At 45.1% G+C, this 12,898-nt stretch overlaps 1 protein-coding gene across 6 annotated transcripts in view; it reads left to right on the top strand.

Moving 5' to 3' along the window:
- The window catches only part of MEIS1 (Meis homeobox 1), a 435,557-nt gene that overhangs the window by 357,346 nt on the left and 65,313 nt on the right, over nucleotides 1-12,898 (top strand). The gene's annotated exons all lie outside the window — the stretch shown is intronic.

The following is a 12,898-nucleotide window of genomic DNA, read 5'->3' as shown; positions in this document are numbered from 1 at the left end:
AGGCTGCGTTTAACAAGATTAGTTTTTAAACTAAACCAGTATATTTTAATTTTTTATACGCATGGACGTAACTTACATTGTGAATAACATCTCTTTATAGAATTTTAAGTATTTGAGACACTTTATTGTTTAAAGAAAATTTGCTGACTTCATCGCAAGTATAGCCTAGTAAAAATGGGGCCTGGAATAGTAAACTGTTGCAGAGCTGAGGCAGAAACTGGTAACCTTCTGACCTCTGACTTTTACTGGAAAATGATATGCAACATAAATTCAAGGGGCCTTTTTTCTTTCAAGTATGTATACATATATGTTCTAGTGGTGCTGTTCACAATGCTGCAGCTGAAGTGGTGTCAGCATGTTCATTAGAGCCTCTTACTTTCGGGGCGAACTTTAAACCCCCGAGTTTTTTAAGGGTGAAAAAGTTGCTACAAAAACGTGCTTTGAACTAAAAGTTGGTGTTCAGAGGGAGTTTTTGCACTGGGACAGGGCTGCTCTTTTGTTCGACGGATGTGCTGTGTTTATGTGTGTACGTGCCTGCACCAAACGGCTGTGGGGAGGCTTTGCAGCATGCTCCCGAACCGCCCGGGCGCTTTGGAAATGGAGCTGCTCAGTTCCTCGTGTACTTTTTAAGATTTTCAGGCTTCGTTTTCTCCTAAATGTGGCGTTTTATTAGTCTGGAGTGCCAGGCGTAGCTGATACTTTACTATCATCATGGTTTGCTCCTAGCAAGGTGCGTGCTGTGAACTTGGACAGGAAGGGTTTTCGGAAGGGACCGAGGACTTGAGAGACTTGTGCCCCATCAGATATCCACGGGAGGGCTGTCAGCAATGCTTTAGCCCCTTCTGAAACTTTAACCCAAATTCTGTAGCAGGTTTTATTGAGGCTGGATTTGCTGCTAGGGCTTGGTAAGAGGTATTTCGTGGAGAAGACTCATTGCATTAAAACTTTAGGAAAGAGTAAACAAGGGGGTATTTGCTAGCTAGGGCTCTCTTTTGGAAAGGAGACCCTGTCGAGTGGTGCTCTGTCTCTGGACTTGCCTTCTGGTCACTTGCCACCCATAGGAAATGCTCCTTTTTTTCTTTTTTTTTTTTTTTTGAGGAATGGAGATGAGGGAAGAGTAGCTGTGTTCTTGCTGAGTCTTACTTTGCGTTCAGTTTGCTCTAAGACCTCTGAAAGCTGAGGTTCGGAGGGAATTTCATTTGTTTAAGCACACCCGTGCCCCCTGTATGCACCATGTTTATAAAAAAGACCGTTTTTAGCTGTGTTGCACAGGGAAGAAGTCAAAAACATAATCCTGAGAGACCGAAAGGGAAAAGAAGAAAAGACAGCAGATAGCCTGCCCCTCCCTAGCCGCATTTTGGTTCAAAACGCCGTGATTTGCAGGCTTTTTTTTCAGAGGCTTGGCAACACGGTGGCCGAAAGCACACATTAGCCTCTGCCAGATGCTGGTCTTTGGGGCAGAAAAGCAGCAGGCACCATGGCACTGGCTGGTGTACAGCAGCTGGGTGACAGTGCCAGGCTGAGGACCCATCTGGCCCCTCCAGGGAGCGCAGGATTTAACCCGAGGTGCAGTGGCTGCACGCCGTGCACGGTGGGCTGCCCTGGTTTTAGGAGTTTGCAGAAGTTCCTTTTGGTGCCATCGTCCCAGAACGCATTTGCTGTCTGTAGAGACGCATGAGGTGGGGGTGACTTCGCCTGGGTTTTGGTGAGCTTCTCAGATGGTTGTTTAAAACCATTTTTTCCCAGCTGCAAGCAATGGTTGTGGCTATGCTGGGCATCAGAGAAGGGATGCAACCTTAACTCAGACTGTATTAAAGTCTGTTTTTGGACTTTCTGGAAGGTTTTCTCCTCTACCTGATACATCACTGCTCTTAATCCCCACAGAGTGCATTTTTAACCTCTTGATGGCCACGTACAAAACACATGGAACAACGCAAGCAGGAGAGACTCCCTTTCCTGTGAGCATGTTCAAGTCTTTTTTAAAGCGTAAATGCGTTTACTTAGTAGATAGCAACGACTCCCAGCTGCTTCAATCTATTGGATAAATCCATATTTAGCTGCCAGGGAGCCGTTCTGAAGCCTTGTGCCACTGAACAGCAGGACATGTTATTGCATAGCACGTTGACATAACCCCTTATAAAGGGCCGGTATTGTGTCATCGTGGCAGATAGCTATAGTACAGGAATGCAGAATAATATTATGAAAAAGTTTCTAGGGCTGCTTTCCCATTGCTCTGAGCTTATTGTGAAGGGCCTGCAGAGGTCTGCTTCGAAATGGTGCAAAGAGAACCAAGTTTACCCAGCGGAGAAATAACCTGCAAAATTCTATTAAGAAAAAAAAAAAAAGAAGGCAGCAAGTTCTTAGGTCTAGTCGGTTGATGCAGCACCGGTTTGTTTTATTGCCGATTCTGACTTTTAGAGAGCCCTGTTTGTTGTATTAACAGATCTATTCTGCTTGTTTTTCCAAGAAGTCAGGCCAGAAGGATGCTGAACAAAGCCCTGGTACAGTCACTTCTGATCCAGAGTGGGGCTCTTTAATGCCCGTGTTTAGCTCTCCTACACCACTTAAAAGAGAGACAAAAATCCACCAGTGTCTCCTTTTTGTGCGTATTGTTTCTTTTCCATTTTTTTGTGCGAGCCTCAGCCCCGGCTCAAAACATTTTTTTAACCTCCCCAATCATCGCTGCTCTTTCAAGCCGCGGGTGTAATGCGGCGATATTTCTTTATCAAAATGTATCAATGGCTGCAATGTTTTTCAGGCCTTTTGTGGGACTTCGGGCAACCTATAGGCAAAAGGCAATCCCGTTTATTATTGCAGGGAATCTCAAGGCAGTTGTTTGGAGCCGGCGAAGGCAGGCGGCAGGGCCGGGCGGCGGGGGAGAGAAGGGCCACATTATGTTCCAGATGACTGAGCAACGATTTATATACCCGCTCGCCTCTTTACATGGGGAAGAAAAGTAATAAGAGCGCCGAGGCAGGCATTTGAAGCGGTCAGATGGCCGATGACTAATGGGATAGGTGGGCAGGAGCCCTCGGATTGGGCGTCTTAATGAGCACATTTTGCACCGCGTTCGGGCTGCAGTTCCCCTTCACCTTTGCCCTTTATTGACCGAACCGACACTTCATTTTTCACATACTTCCAATTATGGCTTAGTTTAAGTGTCGCCCTGCCTCCTTTATTTCTTGCCCGCGAACGGCTCAAGAAGGGGCCGAGGCCGCGGAAGATATTTTAATTTGAAAAACTGCCTTAGCGAGCCGGGTTTAGGGTGTAACCTGAAACTGTTGTCACTTCACAGTTTCGGTGACAAAAACAAAAGTTTGAATGTTGCTTGTTTAGCCCTTTCCCCCCCGTGCGTTGAGGGCACGTGGTTCGGAGAGGTGGGCTTGGTTTTCACCGGGACAGGTGCTGGTGGCAGGAGTCTGCTCGGGGAGGTAAACCAGGACGAAGTGCTGTGCCCTGCTCCATCGGTGCGGGTGGCTTGAACGACGTGTCCACACCCGCGTGGCTTCTTCTCCAGAGCCCTCTTGTAGGGCGATGCCCGGAGATGTGCTCCAGCTGGCTGACGCACTCTCTTGATGGACCGGAGGAAAGCAAAGCATAAAGGTTCTCAAGCCTTAGACCATTGTGCGGCAGTGTTTGTTGTTTTGGTCATATTTAATGCATGACTGCGGGTTGCAGCGTGGCTGGGCTGTGAGGCTCTGCCAGGCGGCTGCAGACGACGCCGGTGGAGGTGCAGGCAGGTGGCATGGAGGGGGGGACAAATCTCCAGCTCTGCTCCCTGCAGGGCCGCGACGGATGCTTCGCCGCCTGAGGTTTGTGCGCTCCCACGTTAGCGTTTGCATGCAGGATCCTTCCAGCGTGGAAACGCCTGTTTGCTTTTGCAGTGCTTTGGGGGTTTCCGAGCGTGCGGTTTTCTGACCGAACGCAGACTCTGTCGGAAGCAGGCCCAGTAAGTCGTGCTTGCATCAGGTGGGTGGCTTGAAGAACAAAACAGCTGCTGTTAGACCTAACTTCCTGGCGGCGCTGCTGGGTTTTGCAGTGTGCCTTTCACTACCGGCTTTGTCACACGAAGTTTGCATGAATAATAAGTGGGCACGTCACCTGTGTGCCAGCAGTGCTCGCTTTGCATTTAAATACAGGGAAAGTATAGGGACAATTATTTACATCCAAACAGAGGTCCCTAAAACACAGAAGTATTTATCTCAAAAAATGTATGAACTATTACCTCCTTTATTATGTAGCCCTCTGGCACAGTAATGGCATGGCATATTTTTACTATAATATGGTAATAAAAGAATATGTAAAAGGCAGACAAAGGTTCTGTCTTTTCACTAAGGTGACCCCTGTTACCAAGTAACTGCTTTACTTATGAGCTTATTAAAAACTCAAAAAATGAGCTTTTCATACTTCACAGGCATTGATGTGAAAATGAGCTGTCCTGTGAGTAGTTTTCTTGATCATTTTTAGAACAATTGATTAGCCAAAGAGCCGCTGTCATTAGTTGACATTGACTGATAGCAATTTGTCACAAGCTCCGAAGGTCAGCCAGGCAGTGGAAGCTTCGGCTTGTCTTTGATTGACCTTTTCTGATGCCATTATCATGCGATCGGTTAGACTGGATGTGACCCTCGATTGGAAAAGACAGGGCATTAGTCAACAGGGGCTGTTCCCGGTATTTTTTCCCGGTGGTGTAGATATTGTGAATCGCGAATTAAGCCTAATAGGCTTGTTTTTAAAAGGAGCAGCAGCAGTATCAGTTTTCTCTTGGAGGCTCTGCCATCCCATTTGCCTCTCTTGCTTTTCCACCAAGTGGGCAGTGCTTGTTTTGCTTTGGATCAGCGTGAGCACCTGTGCCTCTTCATTTGACACGAGATTAAAAAAAACAACAACAACAAAAAAATTCACACGCATGGGCTTGGTAATTTTGAGCAGGGAACTTGAACGATGGGTCTCCGGGTTTGAGACTGTTTGTGTAGGTGCACATTATTCAGCAGCACCAGCATTAATTATTTTTATCTCCTCAAAATCATGTTTTATTTTTTAACAGTGATTGAGTGGTTGAGGATTATGCTCATAACAACACGATGTCAATTTATCATTCTGCTCTAAAGCCGGAGGGCGTGAAGCTGTTTTTTTCTTCCTTCTGTGGTTTTTTTTTTTTTTTTTTTTGGTCTCATCAGCCCGATTCAGCTGCTGAAGTCAGATTTCGGCAGCGTTAAGCCTCTGTGCTTCAGCTAGGTAGGGTTTCACTTCCAGTATGGTGCATGGCAGAGAGTGCTCGCTTCGAAGCGTGTGCTGTGATTTGAGCATCAATCTGTTCCCGGTGCCAGGATTTATTTTAATCGTTCACATTAGCTCTGAACGTCTGTTATTAACAGGCGTTTGCCGTTCAGATTTGGCAAAACTAACTCAAATACTTACCAATATTGTTTGTTTTGCCTAAATGATGGGTAGCACAGTCATAAACGAATTGTTTTATTTGTAAAAACCTCCCTTCCTCCCATTTGCCTTTCAGGGGAAACGTGAATATCTCCATGTAAGCACCAACTTGTTTTTCAGGTCAGCCCCCAAAGATAATAAGCAGTTCAAAACCAGCACAAATGTTTCAGCACACTTTAAGGTGACTTTCAGCCTTTCCTAAGTGGAAAAGCTTCAGGCCAGGAGGGGAGCAGAGCTGATCACGGGAGGAGGCAGATCCTCCAGGCTGAAGCTATTGCCTTCCTCGGCAGAGCAAAAGGAGGGAGAAGGACGTAGGGAACCCTTTACCTTTAAATTGGCTGTGGAAATACAAATATTCCTCACTTCTCAGCCCATTGGTATTCATATGCTGAAGTCCTTTTTCCTTTTTCTTTTTTTCTGGGGGGGAGCAAGAGACCTAAAATTAGAAATGTCTATCCCATGAAACATCCATGTGGCCATGTGCAAGTCTATGTGTACATAGCTATGTATGTAAGAACATGGTCCTGACCCTCAACCAGACATCCCATCAGCTTGTACAGGCCCCAAAGGTGTTACTGCATGGCCCAAGTGCATTCCAGATGAATTTATTTCTTGAATACACCAAAACTCTGGTGAAGCAGCAGGGAACAGCAGTGGGAAATACCACATTGCTAAATCGCATCTTGAGCTGTCCCCTACCATCTTGCTTTCCTTCTTGGATGGGACAGTGGAGAGGATTTTGATTGCAAGTGGTTGCGGAAATAGGTTTTTGGTTCCCAAGATACCCCTTTTTTTTAGCAATACTTGAGTCTTGTGTATTGAAGATCAGTTTAATATGATTGGATTTAGAAAATGTGTTGCTTTTATTCTGTTGTGCTTTTTTCTCTACATATCCTGGGTGTGCTCCCTCAGGTTGTGGTGGCTCCTGAAGCCAATGAGCTTCCCATAGGGCCTATATGCTTTCCATCGTTCCCATATGGCCCCCACGCTTTCCATGGGGACTGGTCCAGTCCCCATTGGCCTCTCCAGATTTTGTTGGCATCAGTTGAATCTTTTGCCATCCGATGCTGGCAGAACGTGACTTTCTGGTGTGTGTCATTGACCTCTGTAAATCAGAGGTTAAGAAAGCAAAGTCGTGTTCCCGAGATGGCCTCCACTTTTGAGAAACATTTTATTGCAGTGACTCTAAACCTGTACCCAGGCATTGTTTCTGGATTAGTGATGCAACAGGGTGCGGCCTTTGGCTGCTTTGTGTAAACCAGTTTTTTTTACCTTTCACGTGAAATGCTGGGAGGGGGAGAAAATAAGATGACTAAGGTTAGAAGAGTAGTCTTTAAAGTAATGCGTCGAGGATGAAGCCAGAGCTTATCCTGCAATGCAAGAATGAGGGGTGCGTGTTCACCAAAGCTTTCCAGAGCATTAGTGGCTTTAAAAGAAACAAAAAGATAGTTCACCTTTTACATATTGGACAAACTCTATTACTACAGTGCGCTGCGGAGGTCAGCAGGGGTCAAATGGAGATTAGACAAATTCATGGAAAAATAGGTCCTTCTGTAGCTATTAAAAACCACGGCGCAGATGCCAGCGCTGGCTCGGGAAGCTGCTGTGGCACAGTCGGTTCTGTCCAACCGTGCTTTGTGCATAGCTTTTCTACACACCCATAATTGCTGCCGTGAGAGACCAACATGAGATTGATCTGCTCTGGTTTCTATGTTAATTTTTTTTTTTAATTCAATTTGGGAAATAAGATGCCCGCTGATTTTATTTATTTATTTATTTACTCGATTTTTGATGAGTCTCACTAATGCCGGTGTGCTTTAGTTGGTAAGAACTAGAAAGTAAGACATAGTTTGTATTTCCTCGCCCTTATTACCCTGGTGGTGAGAATGGTTTGACAATATTCATTCACATTTGACAGGCGATTGCTTTTGTAAATGAATGCACTCAAATCATAATTGTTGCAACAGAATTGTTTGATTACCTGGCAGTAGCCTCTTTCTCTGTGATAGCTTTTGGATCACCTGTTTGCTGAGAGCATTTGACAGTCCTCATGTTTATTACCCAATTGAATGTCAGTAGCAATTGCAGCTAAAGATAAACGAAAATGCAAGTACTTGTTGACCTTGACTTTTTTCCACAAGATATTGGACTTGATGGCTCTATTGCTGTTGAACTGATAAGAGTTATAAACAGTAGTTTAAGGAAAATGTTTTATTCCCAGAGGAAAATACCACATTGCTGTGGGAAATGGCATCTGACTCGCGCTCTTTGCCAAATTTACTTGGTTCACCTTCATTTAGGCTGTGGGAAAATAAAATAAAAATTTCCCCTTTTACGACTTCAATATCTCGGCAAACATGAATTCCTGTGCTCTTTGTAAAGTTTTGTTGGCAGGCTGCTCAAACAGCATAAAACAAGCGCGAGACCTCTCTGAGTTTTACGACGTGCTATAATGAGGATTCTCAATTCTTCCTCATTTTCGGGCTGATTTGATAATTACAGGGAGGGAGCAGAGCTTTCTCCTCCTGTTCCGTGGGAAGCTTAATGTGTCTGTAACCGGCACAGGTCAGGAAATGGGTGGCTGCAGGCACGGGGTAGGAGCGGGGTCTCTGCTGGCGGTGTGGGGCTGTGCCGGTGGGAGGGCAGCCTGGGGACTGAAACAGAAAGCAGGGGATGGTGATGCTTTTTGGACAGTGTCCCAGGTGTGTCCCCTTGTGATTTTTGGGAGGAGTTGGCCAGCTTGGCGTTGCATGACCCAGCTGTGTTAGTGGGACAGGAGGGATCAGCCTGCTGCCCTGGCACATCTTGCTGCCGTACCCCCCCACACTCCCTTTATTATTATTTTCTTCTTCATTTCTAATCCTGCTCCAGTGTGAAACCTGAAGGGAAGCCTTCAATGGGAGCAGGAGCAGGCAATAGGCTTTGAGATCTTCCGGGATGAAAGTCATTGTATAAACATAACGCGGAAAGAGCACAAAAGACCATGGAATTACATTGTTTAAAACATAAGTCCTTCTTGTATCAGAAACTGCTCTGATAAACTCTGTACCGTGTTGCAGGAGCTTGTTAAAGCACAGAAATACAGGATTAAGCAGTGCTGTAACAGTTAGCAGAGTCAGAGTAGTAATCTTATTGCATTGTATTTTTTTTTTAGGTAAGATTAAGCCGGCATTACATTATATGTTTGTGGGCGAGGGGGCATTCTTTAAGGGATTAATTAACAGGATCAACGCTATAAGATGCTGACATCATTTTTTTCTAAGCACATTGATGCACATGGGCTTTTTTCTTTCTTTCTTTTTTTTTTTTTTTTTTTTTAATTCATGAATGAGATGGGGTCCTTCCCCAGGTGATCGGGATGGCTCTCGTTTCACCGCAGCACCTGTCGCACCACAATTCATCGGGGACCATTTTGCGCTGGCCTGGGGACCCCACAGTCAGTGCCACACACAATATTAGAGGAGAGACCCCATCTCCCCATGGAGCCTCTGCATCCTGTGTTTGGTGTGCTAAGCACAGCCGGCAGGGCTCGGGAGGTGTGCTGGCTGTACCCCATGCTGAGGAGGGACACTGAGAGCCTGTCCAGGTCTGGGATGTGCCACCGAAGCAGCGTCACATCAGGGCGAGCACTGTTTCCCCGCAGCCCTCTGCCACCCTTCCGCACGCTGTGGCTTGGGAACTTCCTCATCTCCAGGTGGTAGCTCGTGTTTAGTAGCCACGAATGAGATATGTGTGTGTTTATTTTCTTCCTCATGTGTCTGTGAGCGGCGAAAACCTCACGTGGAGGTTGCAGGCAGTTTTTTGTGGTTGCTCTTCGCAGAAGCGTAACGTGGAGGTGTTGGAAAGAAGAAGAAATAGCCATATAAGCAATTAAAAATGTAGCAGGGGCAGCCTTTTCATCTATTCCTTAGTCCTTTGTTTTTCTGTGGCTGATGCTGTGCCTCAGGAGAGAAATGGCTCTTGTAGCCCTGAATGTGTATGGTCTCAGGGCTGTAATTCTTCGTTGCAGAATGGCAGGAGAAGATCTACTGGGAGGTACCGGTTATGTCCTCGAGAAGAAGCTGGAGGTGGTGGACACAGCCTAGCTGATCCTTAAATCTTCCCCCAGCTCTGCAAATAGCAATAAGCGTCACATGGATGCATGCTAAAAATATTCTAGAGTCTGTAGTGTCCCAGTGGAGTTCAGAAGAAGGTATGACTTAGCTCTGCCTCGTCAGCAGGTGAAGGTCATGGAAAAAAGGCCGGTAGGGTGGAGAGCCTTCCCTTGCTCCCATCACCTTGCCAAGAGGAGCTGCTCCCTGCCCAGCACAGTGCTGAAGGAGAAACCAACGAGTAGGGGATGAAGTGGGAGCAAATTGCAAGCAGTGGAAGAGAGGCATCAAACTGTGCTCGAAACATGATGTTCATGCCATACTCCTCCTCCCATTAGCAAAGCATCTCTTAATTCTCTCTCACGCTCCCTAGTTGTAGCAGTGAGGATGCCCTAGGAGAGGTGCAGGATTCTGCCCATTTTCCTTTTTTCTGTATTTGCCTGGAATAACCCATGCTAATTCTGTGTGAGACCAGCTGTGTAGAAGCAAGAATCATAGTAATGTAATTTCAGTGTAACTATCAGACAGAATTGGTCCCGTGTTGTATTTTTGTAAGAGGCTGTAGGTAAAGTAGGGGGTTCTCTTGTCAGCTGGTAAGCAGGCTGAGCCACAGAATCCTTGAATGTCAGCGTATAAATATTTATAGTTCGTGTGTGTTTGTTCATATGCATGCTTGCGTGTGACTTCCTCCCACCGTTAGACATTTTTTTTCTGTGAACCTGGCAAGAAAGGTGGTAAAATAACCTCCCTGGTGAAGTGCAGTGGCTTTTTCAGGACCTTCCTTATTTCCTTTTGAAAGAGCATCGTGCTAAGTTTCTTGGCATTACAGTTACGAAATACAAATTAGTGAACGGTGCTAACATTAGTGTCTCGCCACAGGTTTAATCCATCAAAAGAAACCCTGAGGTGGCCATAATTTACCAGGTTGAACAGCAGACTGGAGAGCGCAGAGAGCTCATTCCAGTGCAGCGTAGCCGCATCGTCAGGAAATGTAAAGTTGGTGACTTGGTTTAATTTAATCCCAATAAAGTAAACAGCTAACAATCTGCAGGAATGCAGTCTGTAGCAGGAAGAGCGTGTTATTCAAAACACGGGTGTACCAGCACTTCAGCAAGATTAATTATATCCTATAACCGAAAAACACAGAATGCACAAATATGCAGTTTTGCAGCACAGCTTTTCCATATATAAAGTTTTAATATAAATTAGAATCGCCTTGTACAAATGAATTGAAATTCCATATGTTGTTAATGCATTAATTTTATTTACTGTTGCGGTTAGCGTAGGTGAAACGGCAGCGTTAAACTTAAAAGTGCCTCTCAAGTTGATAAATGCAAACTTGCTATTGCCCATATTAATACTCAATTAAAATTAATAATCAATTTGCTTGAATACTGGAGGTTAGCCAGGGATGAGGCTGAAAGTGTATTAGGTATATCATCCTGGTCTGAATACATCATATAGTGTTGCAAAAGCATTGTGCTAATTTTAGCCTCCAAAGAGGATGAAGATAAACTGCCTGCTGCTAGTTTGCCATATGCCATCCTGGTGATAATATTCAAGTACAAAATATTCTGTGGAGAGCCTTATTGTTTCAGTAAAAGAAAACTGGAAAAGAGTTAAGCAAATTTCTGCTCCGTAAACGTATACGAAATAATGAAATAAAACAAATCTCAGATGCTCCTAGATGAGATCTGTGAAATTTGTTTTGGTTTTATTGGCTTTCATGGGAGTCAACAATTTGTTTTAGTATATATTTGATCCAATTGTATCCATTTCTCGCATGTAAATCTTAAAATCAATCTAAATAAAAATTGATCTCCGTTCTGGTAGGCAAAAATATAGTCCAAGTCGCTCCTAACTAGTTAAAAGGCTCCCATCCTTCAAGTTTAGTGCAGGAATAAAGTCTCTGCCGAACTGATCTTGTAAGAGACTCTCCTTCTTCGCCTTCGCTTGGTTGAAAATGCCAGCCCCCTCCCAGTCCCCATACCGGGAGGATTTGGCTGCCCCAGCCCCACCGAGCAGTGTTGGCCCTCGCCGGCTGCGGGGCCGGCAGGCACGCGGGGCGGGTGCACCCCGGCCCCCCGGGTTTCGGGGGATTTTAGGGCTGGGGGGAAGCTTTGCATTAGCAAGTGGTGAAAAGCTTGACCCGAGGCTGACCCGGGTGAAAGAAACCCCCCGCCGAAGAGTCCCGTTTTGACATGGATACCTGTGGGGTGCGGGGAGGAGATAAAGCGAGGGGAGGCAGATAACGTAATCCCATTGACCTGGGAACTTTTCAGATATTACAAGCGAGCGAATGGCAGGAATAATAAAAGAGCGGCAATATTTGCCTGCCCCCCGTATCTGTGTAATGTCATTTCCAAAGGGCTGTAGTAGATAATAGCAAATGTGCTTTCAAGTATCAGATCAATCTCTTGAAGTGATGGGGAAGGCTTGATGCTCGGATCTGGCTGGTGCACATGCTTGAGAGTGTAATACAATCCTCATTGCAGCAGAGAGAATTGTATAAATGGACAAAGATCCGCTGATTATATCTTCTGCTAAAGTGTTAAGTAAAAGATCTGGCTATAAGAGATGGAGGGTCGACTATTGTCTGGTCTTCCGACTTGTTTTTATAGGGGTTTTCACAGGAACAAATACAATTACCAAAATAAAAGCAGGCGCTGGGGCTGCTCCGTATCATGGTAGGACACATGCTCTTGAGTCAGCGTGGGCAGGAAGCTTGTCAGGTCTGTCCCCTACCATTTCCATTGCATCTTTATCTCCCCAGTTCATTGTTTGCCACTGAGTGCTTGAAATTCCAGTTTCCAAGTAAAAGCTTCCTGTTTCTTGCACTTAAATTTAGCTTGGTAAAACATAAATTCAGCTATCTATCAAGGAGGGTTTTTTTTCTTTCTTTCTTTCTTTCTTCTTTTTCTATTTTTTTCTTAATGAATAAGGCAAAATAGAAGAAATTAAATTGGATTTGATGATAAAGGGTAGAATTTTGCATTGTCCCAGATTCCCAGTGGCAGGAAGCACGAGGTTGTATCTTCATGATAAGGTAATGGATGGGAGCTAAATTCAGCCTTTCTATCCCGAGTAACTTTAGAAGGGGCCCTGTAATCCAGACCTTGTTTAAAAACAGAGATGGGCACATTCAGCCCTCATTATCCATCATTTCCTTGAGAGCCTCGCTGCTTGCAAGTTTTTACTGTTCTGCGCAGTACTCAAAGCTAATAGTGCACATACTCCTTTAGTCATCTCAATCCCAAATTTCCCTCTGGAGAGTTTCTGTTTCTCTCCATTGACTGTGGAGGCACTCTGGGAGGACTAATCGCTGCAGTCAGATGCTTAACTTCACTGCCTGACTTAAATGCCTCAAG

This window comes from Anser anser, assembly GCF_964211835.1.
Source record: "Anser anser genome assembly, chromosome: 3".
NCBI lineage: Eukaryota > Metazoa > Chordata > Aves > Anseriformes > Anatidae > Anser > Anser anser.
The sequence above is the reverse complement of the archived record's forward strand: the minus strand, read 5'-3'. Positions and strand labels throughout refer to the sequence as shown.